At 43.6% G+C, this 11,036-nt stretch overlaps 1 pseudogene; it reads left to right on the top strand.

The window, feature by feature from the left end:
- The first annotated feature begins 293 nt into the window (after window positions 1-293).
- LOC132359127 (acireductone dioxygenase-like) overlaps window positions 294-11,036 on the top strand; it is a 30,377-nt pseudogene continuing 19,634 nt past the window's right edge.

Raw genomic sequence — 11,036 nt, 5'->3', positions numbered from 1 at the left:
AAATGTGTCAACTTTTGAAAGATCTGCATAACTCAGCCAGTATTTTCTAAATGACCAATGAATGATGGTAAAAAGTTATGCGTGGGTAAGAGACCTATTCCAGAATGGATTTGAATGTGAGGCATTTGAATGTAACAGAGTAGGAAAGGCATATTGGTGTTGTTTCAGATTCCACATTGCAATTAACCTTTGAGAAAGTATCACTTGTACATTTTGTTATTGTAAGTGAATACCATGGGTCAGGCCTTGCCCAGTCTCAGTGACCGGGAAACAGGGGTTGGGCAGTGACCCAAGCTGGGATGCCCCCCTAAAAAAAGGCCACTGGGGCCTCAACCCAGCTCAGCCCATGCAGGTCAGGGAGCCCCTGGTGATGCACCGCACCGCCCCCCTCCCAGGCCCAGACCATGGTGCAGGTCTGGTACATGGAGGAGTCCCAAGATGACCTGAGGTGGCCCCCTGGCCTGGAGCCCAGCTGCCCAGTCCTCCTGGAGCAGCTGCACCAGCTTGGAGTCCTTTACTGGAAGCTGACAAGTATGAGAATGATCCAGAATTAGACTACTCTTGGTGGACATAGTAAACATATGCAAAGATAAATTTCCAAATTATGAAGAAAAGGTTAAGATGTTTTGTTGGGAGCATTTGTACTCGGATGTAAAATTTGCTACATCTTGGATGGCAGTGGATACTTTGATGAAAGAGATAAAGAGGACTTCAGATTTTCATGGAGAAAGGAAACATGATAACTCATCCTGCAGGAGTTTATCACTGCTTCACACTGGATGAAAAGAACTATGTGACAGCTGTGTGGATGTTTGTGGGAGAAACAGTGTGGACTGCATACAACCAGTCGGCTGACCATTTCCACTCTCAAGGACAGGACGTGAAATTTTGGGCATGAACAGCAAGAGGTACTCCCTGGGGCCTAGCACACTCCTTGTAAAGATCCTAAACATGATAACTGAGCAGAAAATCATTTACTCTTTGCTTTTATATTATAGGCTTAAAGTTAGGTTATCTCCTTTGCAAGATTATTTGATCAGAATATTCTTTAATGGCGGACTTCCCTGGTGGCGCAGTGGTTAAGAATCCGCCTGCCAATGCAGGGGATACGGGTTCGAGCCCTGCTCCTGGAAGATCCCACATGCTGTGGAGCAACGAAGCCCCTGCACCACAACTACTGAGCCTGCGCTCTAGAGCCCGTGAACCACAACTACTGAGCCCACGTGCCACAACTACTGAAGCCCGCGCACCTAGAGTCCGTGCTCTGCAGCAAGAGAAGCCACCGCAAGGAGAAGCCCTCGCACCGCAATGAAGAGTAGCCCCCGCTCGCCATTAGAGAAAGCCCGCACGCAGCAATGAAGACCCAATGCAGCCAAAAATAAAAATAAATAAAATGTTTAAAAAAGAAAAGCCTTATGATAAAATAAGTCATAGCTATTTAAAAAAAGAATATTTTTTAATAAAAGGCACTATAAAACTGATTTTTACATGGAAACAACTGTGGAAATGTGGACAAATCATAGTCATTTGCTCTAACTCAATCAAGATCAGTGGTTCAGACACGTGTTCAGTTTTAACCGGAATGAGAGTCTTATCTGCTGTGTGCTTTATCTGGACACGATTTTTAGACTTTAAACCAGGTATCAGTCAATGCCATGCCTGCCTTAGAAGAAAGTTGTGGCAGAGAAGTATATTTTGGTCTTTGTCCCCATTTTCTGGCACAGAGCTCCTAAAACCCTTGGAATTTCCTGAGCGATAGGAGTGTCCTTCTTCTATTCATAGGTAATCCTTTGTGAGCATCTCAGTTCCACTGGGACAGAAGCGCCTGTGCTCAGGACCCTTCTGGATCTCACTCTGTGTACCTCCTTGTCTGGCTGTTTATCTGTGGTCTTTATGTATCCTTTATAATAAATTGGTAAATGTAAACCAACATTTCCTGAGTTTTGTGAGCCGTTCTAGCAAATTATGGGACCCGAGGAAGGGGTCATGTAAATCCCCAAATTTTAGCCACTGAGTCAGAAGTACAATTGTCCCAGATTTGTGATAGGCATCAGTGTTGTGGGACTAAGCCCTTAATCTGTGGGATCTAACGCTATCTCCAAGTAGATAGTGTCAGAATTGAGTTAAACTGTAGGACATTCAGTCATGCTGAATTGGTTGGTGTAGGAAAACAGACTAGAGGTGTAATAGTAGATAACATAACTAACTAGATACAGGACGCTTTTTTCTCCCAAAATTGTACCTTGGACTAAGGAGTGCAGGGAGGGGAGAGCTCTCTATTAGGGGCACATTCTCAGTTGCTTATGCCACTTGCCACTTTCCGTTCAAGCTAAAGTAAATGCCTTGGGAATTCCCTGGCAGTCCAGTGGTTAGGACTCCATGCTCTTACTGCCGAGGGCCTGAGTTTGATCCCTGGTCAGGGAACTAAGATCCCACATGCTGCGGCGCAGCCAAATAATAATAATAATAATAATAAACACCTTAATTAAAAAAAAAAAACGCCACTCGTATCTGGTCCCCTTCCTGTTACAGTGAAATCTCAGGTTCCACAGACTCCTGCTGGCTCGTCTAACCCTGTACTTGTTTTTCTCATTTCTTATTCTTTTTTTTTCTTTTAATGAAATGATGTACTTATTTATTTATTTATTTTTTGGCTGCGTTGGGTCTTCGTTGCTGCATGCGGACTTTCTCTAGTTGTGGCGAGAGGGGGCTACTCATCTTTGCGGTGCGAGGGCTTATTGCAGTGGCTTCTCTTGTTGAGACATGCAGGCTCTAGGCACGTGGGCTTCAGTAGTTGTGGCTCGCGGGCTCTAGAGCGCAGGCTCAACAGTTGTGGTGCATGGGCTTAGTTGCTCTGCGACATGTGAGATCTTCGCAGACCCGAGCTTGAACCCGTGTCCCCTGCGTTGGCAGGCAGATTCTCAACCATTGCGCCACCAGGGAAGTCCTCATCTCTTATTCTTTTAAAATTCATGCTTAACTCCTGTGGGAGAGAATAGCTGTAAACAGCTTTAATTAAATTGTACTTATAAAAAACTATTTTCTTCTGCTCCACTTTATGCTTTTGGTATTGTTGATCTTTAAAAATTAAATGGTCTTTGATAATGGGGGGGAAAAAGAGAATAGTCCTAACATCTGAAAAAGCTATTAAAATATTCCTCATTTTTCTTTTTCCAACTACACATCAGTGTGAGGCTGGATTTTCTTCATATACCTCAACCAAAACAATATAGAGCAGCAGACTAAATGCTGAAGTGGATGTGAGAATCCAGCTACTTCTGGTAAGTCAGATATGAAGAGAGTTGCAAAAATGTAAACAAAGCAACTCTTCTCATTAACTCTTTTATTTTGGAAAATGTAGTTATTTTAAAATTAATATATAAACATGTTTCAAATCTTCTGTCTTAACTTTTAATTCGGTAAATAGGGTTTTGTATAACCTATATAAACAAGAGCTCTTTGGAGTCCTCAGCAACTTCTCAGAGTGTAAAGAGGTCCTAAAGCCAAAAAGTTGGAGAATTATCCTAGAGGAAAGCACTAGGAGCTCAACAAAAATGGGGGCCACATTATCCCACACAAGAAATCTAACATTTATACAATAATGCTATATAATGTATAGTCTGTATTAAATTGTCCCAATATGTCCCAATAATTCCTTTAAATTTGGGAAGGGGGGATTTCCCTGGTGGCACAGTGGTTAAGAATCCGCCTGCTAATGCAGGGGACATGGGTTTGAGCCCTGGTCCGGGAAGATCTCACATGCTGTGGGGCAACTAAGCCCGTGCGGCATAACTACTGAGCCTGCGCTCTAGAGCCCGCGAGCCACAACTACTGAGCCCACGTGCCACAACTACTGAAGCCCGTGTGCCCTAGAGCCCATGCTTCACAACAAGAAGCCACTGCAATAAGAAGCCCAGGCTTTCTCTAGTTGTGGGAGGCTCGCTGCAACTAGAGGAAGCCCGCGCACAGCAACAAAGACCCAATGCAGCCAAAAATAAATAAAATTAAAAAAAAAAAAAGAAAGCCAGGAATTTAAAAAAAAAAAAAATTAGGGGAATGGGGTCCGGGATCTAGAATCAAGGCTCAGGCATAGCATTTGGTTGTCATGTCTCATTAGCTTTCTTTTTTTTTTTTTTTTCAATATTTATTTATTTATTTTTTATTTGGCTGCATCAGGTCTTTGTTGCAGCGTGCAGGATCTTCGTTGCGGCATGTGGAATCTTTCATTGTGGTGCACGGGCTCAATAGTTGCCACACGGGCTTAGTTGCCCCGCACCATATAGGATCTTAGTTCCCCGACCAGGGATCGAACCTGCGTTCCCTGCATTGGAAGGCAGATTCTTAACCACTGGACCACCAGGGAAGTCCCCCCTTTGTTAGTTTTCTACTGGATCAATGCAGACTTCTTTACTCTCCCTTACCCCCTTCACTGGTTTAGAAATTATACATTCTATTTCTGCTCGTTTAGAAATTAAATTCTTAACTTGACTATACAGAGTTTAAAATTCATCATTGTCTTTATCTTTCTTAGAAATATGAGAAACTTAGATGACTTCTGTCCAATTTCTCCTCTCCTATCTTCCATGTTATTATTCCATCATACTTTAGTTCTACTGGGTCTTCTGAGCCCCCTCATTTTTTTTCAAATAGATTTATCAACATGTTTTCCTGTTTCCTAGCTGAGCAACGTGTCTTACTTTCCACTCCTATGTGCTGAATTCAATTTCCTGATAACTGAAGGGCATCATTGAATAGGTCTTTCAACAAAGATCTGTGAGTAATTAACTTTCCCTGTCTCAAATTGTTCAATTTTATCCTCATTTTGTAAGCTTTTTACTGAAGTATAATATATACATACGCATATACAGAAAGTACATAATTTATTAGTGTACAACTTATTTTCATATAAATTTATTTATTATTTATTTATTTTTGGCTGTGTTGGGTCTTCGTTGCTGCGCGCGGGCTTCCTCTTAACTGTGGCGAGCGGGGGCTGCTCTTCATTGCGGTGCGCGGGCTTCTCACTGTGGTGGCTTCTCTTGTTGCGGAGCACGGGCTCTAGGCAGGCGGGCTTCAGTAGTTGTGGCTCGCGGGCTGTAGCCCCTAGTGTACAACTTATGAATGTTGACCATATCACTACCCAGATCAGGAAATGTAACATCACCAGGACCCCCAAAACCCTCCTTAAACCACCTCCTAGGCACTATGTTTCCCAACTTCCCTTTGCTATCTTAACTTCTACTAAAATAGACTGATTTGCCTATTTTTGTTTTCCTGTAAATGGAATCATATAGTATGTACTCTGTCGTGTCTTACTTCTTCTCAACATTGCATTTCTAAAATTCATCCAGGGACTTCCCTGGTGGTGCAGTGGCTAAGAATCCGCCTGCCAATGCAGGGGACATGGGTTCGAGCCCTGGTCCAGGAAGATCCCACATGCTGCGGAGCAGCTAAGCCCATGCGCCACCAATACTGAGCCTACGCTCTAGAGCCTGAGAGCCACAACTACTGAGCCTGTGTGCCACAATTACTGAAGCCTGCACGCCTAGAGCCTGTGCTTCCCAGCAAAGAGAAGCCACCTCAATGAGAAGCCCGTGCACCACAACGGAGAGTAGCCCCCGCTCACTGCAGCTAGAGAAAGGCCATGTGCAGCAACGAAGACCCAATGCAGCCAAAAATAAATAAATAAAATAAATATATTTTTTAAAAATAAAATTTGCAAAAATAAAAATAAAAATAAAATTAATCCAGGGACTTCCCTGGTGGTCCAGTGGTTAAGAATCCTCCTTCCAATGCAGGGGACGTGGGTTCAATCACTGATCAGGGAACTAAGATCCCACATGCTGCGGGGCAACTAAGCCCGCGCACTCTAGAGCCTGCGCACCACAACTAGAGAGCCCGAGTGCCGCAACTACTGAGCCCACGCACTCTGGAGCCCATGCACCACAACTAGAGAGAAGCCCGTGCGCTGCAAAAAAGATCCTGCGTGCTGCAACTAAGACCCGATGCAGCCAAATAAATAAATTAGTTAACTAAAAATAAACATACATATTTTTTTAATTAAAAAAAATCTATGTTTTTGCATGTAGCTGTAATTTATTAATTCTTCTGCAATATAAAACTGTTATGAATATGCCACAATTTATGTATTCATTCTACTATTGATGGACATTTGGGTTGTTTCCAGTTTGGGGTTATTATTAACGATGCTTCTATGAAGGTTCTGATACTTGTCTTTTGCTGCACATATGTATGAAATTCTGTTGGATGATACTTAGGAGTGAATTACTTGGTCATAGGCTACATACTTAAGCATTCAGCTTTAACAGACACTGGCAAACAATTTTCTGAGTGTCTATATTCTTCCAGCAATGTATGAGAGCTTCAGTTTCTCTACATCTTTGCTAACAGTTGGCATTGTCATTCTTTTCCGTTTTAGTCATTCTTGTGGGTGTATAGTGGTTCTCATGGTGGTTTTAAATTGCCTTTCCCATGGTCTCTGGGGCGCAATTGGTCAGTGCATTAAACTGATAAATAGCATTTCCCTGGAGACTAAAGAAATTGAGCTCCTTTTCGTATACTTATTGCCCATTTTAATATTCTCTTTTCTGAAGTTCCTGCTTCAAGTTTTTTGCTTATTTTTTCCATTGGATTGTCTGCCAGTTTGTGATTTGTAGGAGTTCAATATACATTTGGATATGAGTCCCCTTTTTGGATATATGTATCTCAAAAGTTTTTTTTTTTTTCCCACTCAGTGGCTTGCCTTCTCATTCATTTAAAATGTATTTTGATGCACAGAAATTCTTAATTTTAATGTAGTCCAACTTATTGACCTTTTATGTTTATGTCTTATTTCCTGTTTGATAAATCTTTTCTTAACCCTACAGTATCTTCTAGAAGTTTTATTGTTTTATCTTTCACTTTTTTAAAAAGATTTATTTATTTATTTGGTTGCACTGGGTCTTAGTTGCGGCAGATGGGCTCCTTAGTTGTGGCATTTGAACTCATAATTGTGGCATGCATGTGGGATCTAGTTCCCTGACCAGGGAGTGAACCCGGGCCCGCTGCATTGGGAGCCCCCTACCTTTCACTTTGATATCTATAATTCTCCTGAAGTTGATTTAAAATTTTTTTTTTTTTTTTTACTTTTGGCTGTGTTGGGTCTTCGTTGCTGCATGCGGGCTTTCTCTAGTTGTGGTGAGCGGGGGCTACTCTTTGTTGCAGTGTGCAGGCTTCTCATTGCGGTGGCTTCTCTTGTTGCAGAGCACAGGCTCTAGGGTGCATGGCTTCAGTAGTTGTGGCGTGCGGGCTCAGTAGTTGTGGCACACAGGCTTAGTTGCTCCATGGCATGTGGATCTTCCCAGACCAGGGATCAAACCCGTGTCCCCTGCATTGGCAGGTGGATTCCCAACCACTGCACCACCAGGGAAGTCCTGAAATTGATTTTTGATGCACCCTATTTCAGATATGTTAAAATGTGAAATAGTATGTATCCAAGAATTGATAAAATTCAGTTATTTTTTAACCTCCATTTTTAATTTAATACGTAACAGGCATTTTTCTCTACCATTAAATGTTCTTCTACAAGACTTTTTTAAATAGCTGCCTAATAGTTGTCTATAAAGAGACAGCAGGAACTTCCCTGGTGGTCCAGTGGGTAAGACTCCGAGCTCCCAGTGCAGGGGGCCGGGATTCGATCCCTGGTCGGGGAACTAGATCCCGCATGCATGCTGCAACTAAGAGTTCCCATGCTGCAACTAAGAAGCACGCGTGCCTCAACTAAGACCCAGCGCAGCCAAAATAAATGAAGAAAAAAAGAAAAAGGAGACAACAGGCCCCAAATGGATTTGAAACCGTGCAACTCAGACGGGGACTTAAACCCACCGTCTTTTAATTGAGATCACACACCTGGTCTCAGGACTTAATGAAGCTCAGTTTCTTGATGTCTTATGGCAGAAAGAATTCAGTGAGAGACAAAGTGATACATAAGAAGTGGATTTATTTAGGGAGAAACACACTCCACAGACAGAGTGTGGGCCATCTCAGAAGGTGAGAGGCCCCAAAATATGGCGTGGGTAATTTCATAGGCTAATGAGTGGGAGGATTATTCCAACTATTTCGGGGGGCTGGGGGAAAGGGTGGGGATTTCCAGGAATTGGGCCACCGCCCACTTTTTGGCCTTTTATGGTTAGCTCTGACCTGTCATGGTGGTGGTGGGTGTGTTATTTATCTAATGTATTACAGTGAGCATATAATGAGGTTCAAGGTCTACTGGAAGTCAAATCTTCTGCTGTCTTGGATCTAGTTAGTTCTAACCAGTTTTCATCATGTCTTTGGCTATGTCATTCTTTTAAAGGTTGTGCCCTGTCCCCTTCTCTTCTGTTTTAGATTCACTTGTGCTAAACCCCACATCAGCAAATCAAGACTTAATACCTAACCTATAACACAACATTGTAAATCAACTGTACTTTAAATAAATAAATAAATATTGGCAGTTTCAGCCTCTCCCAGGAATGTGATCTTTAGTCAGTCAATGTGGAGCTACCTGGTCAGCACTAGTGAGGTAATCTGCCTGAAGGACCTGAAACAGGAGGGAAGGAGGCAGGGCACAAGGTTTGAAAGAATGACACAGGCTGAGGACATGACATAAACTGATTAGAACCAAATGGATCCAAGATGGCGGATAAGTTGACTTTTTCCACTAGACCTTTTTTTTAAAATTTATTAATTAATTAATTTTTGGCTGTGTTGGGTCTTTGTTGATGCATGAGGGCTTTCTCTAGTTGGGGTGGGCAGGGGCTACCCTTCGTTGTGGTGTGCAGTCTTCTCACTGTGGTGGCTTCTCTTATTGAGGAACACAGGCTCTTGGCGTGCGGGCTTCAATAGTTGTGGCACATGGGCTCAGTAGTTGTGGCTCACGGGCTCTAGAGCGCAGCCTCAGTAGCTGTGGCGCACAGGCTTAGTTGCTCTGCGACATGTGGGATCTTCCCGTACCAGGGCTCAAACCCATGTCCCCTGCTTTGGCAGGTGGATTCTTAACCACTGTACCACCAGGCAAGTCCCTCCACTAGAACTTGAGCCTCTGTATCAGCAAGCTCCCATCAGCAAGCTAAATGACACACCCACAGGTGCCATGACAGTTCCAAGACCGACTATAAGGATCAAAAAGTGGGCAGTGGCCCAATTCCTGGAAATCCTGGCCCTTTCCTAAAATAGCTGGAATACTCCTCCCACTCATTAGCTTATGAAATTACCCACTCCAATAAAAACTGACAACCCCCATACCCTGGTGCCTTTCTCACCTTCTGAGATGGCCCACACTCTGTCTGTGAAGTGTGTTTCTCTCTAAATAAATCCACTCCTTACTGATCACTTTGTCTCTCACTGAATTCTTTCTATGATGAGACATCAAGAAACTGAGCTTCATTAAGTCCTGAAACCAGGTGTGTGATCTCAGTTGGAAGACTGTGGGTTTTGGCTGCGTTTGAGTCCCAGCCGTTTGGGTTCAAGTTTCAATCAGGGTTTTGGCCGGGTTCAAGTCCCAGCCTGAGGTGCATGGTTTCAGCCCCAGTCTTCCCCGAAAGGAAGGTGACCTTGCCTGAAACAATCCACTGTTAGCTAGAATAACTTCCTTGCCCCGCCTCCTTCTGCCTGTAAAAGTCTTCCCTTTGTACAGCTCCTCGGAGCTAGCTCCTTTGTTGGCCAGATGGGAGGCTGCCCAAGTCATGAATCGTTGAATAAAGACAAATCTTCAAATTTACTCAGTTGAATTTTGTTTTTAACATACTCATCATATGCCTCTCCCTGGAGCAGGGGCTCTGGAATCAGACAGGCCTGGTTAATATCTTGTCTTCATCTCTTACAAGCTGTGTAACTACAAGTTATTTAAAGACTCTGAGCTTTAGCTTTCATGGGAGGTGCCCAGGTTTTGAACTGAGTTGGTTTCATAGTTGAAACTCAATTCCTAATTAATAATTGATTTAGAAGCACTATATCAACTGAAACAGTGGATCAATTAACTCTAGAACAGTCTTATTTATTCATTAAAGTCTCCTAAAGACCTGGGATAGGCCACATCCTGTGAGTCCACAGTTTTATTGGATGTGACTAAGAAAAATAAAATGACATCAAAATGGATGCCCTTTGGTAGTTGAAAACTAAAGTCAGGGTTGGTGCCATGAAGAAGTGGCAATTGAACCACTTAATCACATTTCTTTATCAGATTATCAGATTATTCTTTATTTGTAGTGGTTATGAGAGGATTCCGCCTTGTTTTTCCTGGTTGCTTTGGGAGAGAGTTGCTTACTTTCTCTGTGGCTCACTTTATCATCTGTAATTAGTAGAGTAAAAGTTTAATACCAACCTCATGGTGATGTTGTGAGGGTGAGCTGAGGGAGGATGAGACAAGTTTTAAGTGATCAGTAATGGCCACCGTTATTCACACCCTTGGTGGGGTATAGACCAGTGAGATTTGGGAGCTCTGTCCAAAACTAGAGTGGGGAAACTCAAAAGGCTAGAGTGGGACTCGGGCCCTGTTTATGTGGAGCAGATGGAGACTGCCGAAACTCATAAGAAGTGGCTAGGGACTTCCCTGGTGGCGAAGTGGTTGAGAATCCGCCTGCCAATGCAGGGGACACGAGTTCGATCCCTGGTTCCCGAGGATCCCACATGCCGCGGAGCAGCTGAGCCCGTGCACCACAACTACTGAGCCCACGTGCCACAACTACTGAAGCCCACGTGCTGCAACTACTGAAGCCCACGCGCTGCAACTACTGAAGCCCACGCACTCTAGGGCCCGTGTGCCAGGACTACTGAGCCCGCGTGCCTAGAGCCCGTGCTCCGCAACAAGAGAAGCCACTGCAGTGAGAAGCACGTGCACTGCAACGGAGAGTAGCACCCACTCTCCTCAACTAGAGAGAAGACCAAACGCAGCCAAAAAAAAAAGAAGTGGCTGAAGACAAAATTTCAGTGGGAGTTCCCTGGTGGCCTAGTGGTTAGGATTCCGAGCTTTCACTGCCGTGGCCCGGCTTCAATCC

This window comes from Balaenoptera ricei, chromosome 2, assembly GCF_028023285.1.
Source record: "Balaenoptera ricei isolate mBalRic1 chromosome 2, mBalRic1.hap2, whole genome shotgun sequence".
Classification (NCBI taxonomy): Eukaryota; Metazoa; Chordata; class Mammalia; order Artiodactyla; family Balaenopteridae; genus Balaenoptera; species Balaenoptera ricei.
This window is presented reverse-complemented; position numbering and strand designations above follow the sequence as displayed.